This window comes from Urocitellus parryii, chromosome Y (genome assembly GCF_045843805.1).
Source record: "Urocitellus parryii isolate mUroPar1 chromosome Y, mUroPar1.hap1, whole genome shotgun sequence".
Taxonomy (NCBI): domain Eukaryota; kingdom Metazoa; phylum Chordata; class Mammalia; order Rodentia; family Sciuridae; genus Urocitellus; species Urocitellus parryii.
In genome coordinates, this window is record NC_135548.1 from 1,025,957 (window position 1) to 1,030,452 (window position 4,496).

The following is a 4,496-nucleotide window of genomic DNA, read 5'->3' on the forward strand; positions in this document are numbered from 1 at the left end:
ACAAGCTGCATTTTAAGTACACCAAGGAACATCACCAGAAAATGAGCTCTGCTGCCTGGAAAGATACAGCACTCTTAAAGGCAGACTGATAAATGAGAGAAGCAAGTTTGAAATGGCTTAGTGCGGTAAGATTCCAAGTCAAGAACATTCCTTAAGAGACAACATTATAGATGCACTAGCAGAACTGATGGGTACCAGGGACTCAGGGAGCAGAGAGGGAGGGAGCAATGAGGAGGAGTGATGAACGGGTGGAACAAAGGATTCCCAGAGCAGTGAAACTCTTCTGTATGACATTATCTTGTATACTACGTGACACACACAATCACATCACACAGAGGAGGAACCGTAAGGTAAAGGATGAACTTTGGCTTATCATAACATGTTACTTCATCAATACTCTTTATCAAATGTTCAACACGGGTTTAGTAACTAACAAACACCGTACACTAATGTGATATGTTGAAAAGAGTGGAGAGTATCAGCTCGAGGGAAGGGGTATTCAATACTATGAGTAATGTCACATTTAATTGTCACCTTGATTGGATTAAAAGATGCCAATGATTAAAAACCTTATGGGTGTGTCTATAAATGATTGGCATGTGGAACAGTGTGTCTACAAATGATTGGCATATGGAATAGTGAACCAAACTGGAGAACCTCCTTAAGCTAGACAGCACCATCCAATAGAATGGTGTCTTGGGTGGAACAAAAGTTGGAAGAAGAAGGAAGCTGCACCAGAGCCAGCTCCTTTCTTCTCAATGGGTTCTTGATGGCTGCTGCAATGGCCTAAGGATATCAGGCTCTGTCTTCCTAACTCTCCCAAAGTGGACTCTGCCAGTGATTCTCCAGGGAGTTTCCAGAAACTTTGGTCTGGACTCGGGCAGCAGCATTGATCCCTCTTGTTCTGAGGCTTCAACCTCCTCGACTCTGCAGCTACTACTTCTAAAACTCTCCAGCTGCAGACCGCCACTGTGGACACACAGCTTCTGGTCAAGTAGGCCAATCTAATAATTCACCTTTTTATAATCATACATCATGTTGATGCTGTTCCTCTAGAGAACACTGACTAATAAACTATGTAAGCCTAAAATTGCTCATAAAAACAAAGTTTATCTAATAAAGAAGTGAATAAGGGCTGGGGATGTGGCTCAAGTGGGAGCGTGCGCCTGGCATGCATGCGGCCTGGGTTCAATACTCAGCACCACATACAAACAAAGATGTTTTGTCCGCCAAAAACTAAGAAAAATAAATAAATATTAAAACTCTCTCTCTCTCTCTCTTTAAAAAAAAAGAAGTGAATAAACGACCAAGCCATGAAGTTTTACAAATATATACATAAGAAACAATAGTACATGCCAAGTACCATTATCATAATAATGCAAAAATAAAGCAAAGAGGAAGAGTCATAGTTACAAATTTCAAAAGTATGGACAAAATCAAGGAAACTGATTTTCAATATTCTTTCCATCTGGAAAGAAATTCGAGGATCAGTCTTCAAAATCATTGTGTGCCCATGTACTCAAAGTGTTACCTTTTGCTGTGCTTAGCAAAACAAAAGGGTTCTGTGAGAAACAATGAACTGTTTGAACTGTGTCCTTGTTGCCATCTTAAGAAGATAAAAGAATGTTCTGCCAAGTTTAAAGTCTATATTGAGATATATATATATATATATATATATATATATATATATATATATATATATATATGCTTTCCAGGAAATAACTAACTACAAGTCAGATAATAAGAAGTATGGAGCACTGTGACCATGAACAATGTTATTCTGAGAATATTTATCCAAGCTGGAAAAGATTAAGCTGCCAGGAGGATGCGTTTCTTTTTTGCTATATAAAAGATGAAGGGAAAAAAATAAAGAGGTGCTCATTCCTACTGTGTGTGTGTGTGTGTGTGTGTGTGTGTGTGTCTTTCTTTCAGCATCTCTGCTGTTACCACCTGATAAGGAACTACAGATGGTCAGCGGGTTCTGACAAGTCACTCCAACTGCTGGTGTGGTGGTATGCACCTGTAACTTCAGCCAATAGGGAGGTCAAGGCAGGGAAATGGCAAGTTGGAGGTCAGTCTCAGCAACTTAGCAAGACACTCAGAAATTTAGTGAGACTGGTCTTCATCAGATTTAAAAGTGGGGGCTGGGAATGTAACTGAGTGGCAGAGCACTTGTTAGCATGTGTGAGGCACTGGGTATGATCCTCAGCACCACAGAAAAATAAACAAAATAAAGGTATAGTGTCCATCTATAACTGTACAAAATATATGTATATGAAAAAATAAATAACAATAAGGAAGGGCTGAGGATGTGTTCAGTGGTCAAGTGCCTGTAGGTATATTCCCCAGTAAAACACCTGCCCACCTCCAGAACACTGCTCACAAATTGAAATTCATTTCTGGAGGATAACTAAGCAAGAGGAAGTACATGGAGTCAATTCCCAGCACCCAATAAGTAAGCAAATAAGTAAACAACAGTCTACAATATGAATCTTCTTGGAATGTAGAGTAGCTCGGTAGTAGAAAACTTGCCAAGCATGTATGTGGCCCTCATATCAATCTCCAGCAGTCCTCACACATACACACACACACACACAAAATACATGTAATGAGAGATAAAAATAATTATAATACAAAACATACACAATTAGAGGCATAAAATACAACAAAATCAATGTAAAGACAACACACTTTCTCACAAAGGAGATTGAATGTTCCCATAATCTACACTCTCTAAAAAGAACACTGAGAATTTCAGTAAATTCTGTGAAATTTAGGGCATGGTTTTAGGGTAAACTTAAAAAACACTACATCTAAAATTGAAATAGGATGGTTGGGATTCTGGCTCAGCAGTAGAGTGCTTACCTAGCACATGAGAGGCCCTATATTTGATCCTCAGCACCACATACAAATAAATAAATAAGTATTGTGTCCAACTACAGCAACAACAAAAAATACTTTTTAAAAAATTGAAAATAGCAGACTGTATCTAAGACAAGCCAAAATGTTGTACAGGACAGAGAGAGTAGAGAGAGCATTTATGTTGCTCCGAAATTTCATAAGGTAAAAGGTCAGCTCCCAAAGGGGTGGCCCTAGGAGGAGGCACTTAGGAGGGAACAGGAATCAGGTGACATAGGGGGAGTGCTCTTGAGGGGATCAGCACCCTTATTTAGACGGTTGTATCGCTCCTTTCCAGAAAATGAATATCATTTACTATTTCACTGTTATTCAGTGATTAAATGATCATAGTTGGAAATTTCAGGTATTGCCAAAATTGTCCTTGAAATTTATAATGAAGACGGGTGTGATGGTGCACAGCTGTAACCCCAGCAGTTCAGGAGTCTGAGGCCCTAGGCGATGTAGCAAGAGACTCTGTATCAAAACAAAGAATCTAAAAGGGGCTGGTGGTTAAGCAACTCTGGGTTCCATTCCTGATACCAAAAAACCAGAGTTAACATGAACCTGCCAAGTCCAAATAACAACAGTGAAAAAATGTCATCCTTTCTCAAATTCATCACCTTCTGAAGGACAGATACTAGTTTTTATGAAATCACATTCATAAATTTATATACCACTATTTTGTAGAATTGGACTCAAATTCTGCCACAATAATGCAAGACAGAGTTTCTCTGTATCTTACGTGGCATTTTGGAATCTACGATTGGATATCAATTTGAAATAACTGAAAAGACAACATTAAATCTTACAAACTTTCTATACATACTCAGGCGTAGCAAAAGGTAAATTAGATAAGTGGGTTTATTTTTTCTTTTGGTTTGGTACCCCCGAGATAAAACTGAGAGATATTTTACTACTGATCCACATCCCCAGTCATTTTTATATTTTATTTTGAGATGCAGTCTCACCAGGTTGCAGAAGGCCTGGATAAGTTGCTAAGGCTGCCCTCAAATTTACAACACTCCTCATTAGCCTCTGGAGCAGGAAGGATCACAGGTGTGCACCACTGCACCTGGCTGTAAGTTGGGATTATTAAAAATGGAAATGCAACTAGACTTTTTAAAATTCACTTCTTTCTTGCCTCTTTAATATTAGTCCATCCCATTTGGCTCTGAATAAATAAACCTGGGCCTCAGTTAAGTGAGCACATCATTTCAAAGTGATACACAGAAAGCTTTGGTGCTGAGGGAGCACACATGTGTCAGGCTCAATGGGAAGGGAAGGTCCCTGACAGCTGGGACATGTTCCCTCCTGAACTTGCTAACTGAAAGCCTCTGGGATTACCCTCCAAGACACCTGGACCATGACTCTAGTCTATGAGGCTTTTCAGGTTTGCACAGCTCTACATTGGGGTGGGTGTTCCTTATACTCTGGGAGAGTTTTTGCTCTTTTACACTGTGAGAGAATGCAAGGGTCAGGAATCACTGGTGACCTGGCCCCTCAGCACCAGCATCCACAGCCTGACTGGCCACCTGTCTCCAAAGAATGGGAACAAGGCTTGGGGAAAACAAGGTCCCAAGACGTTAGTTGTCTAGATG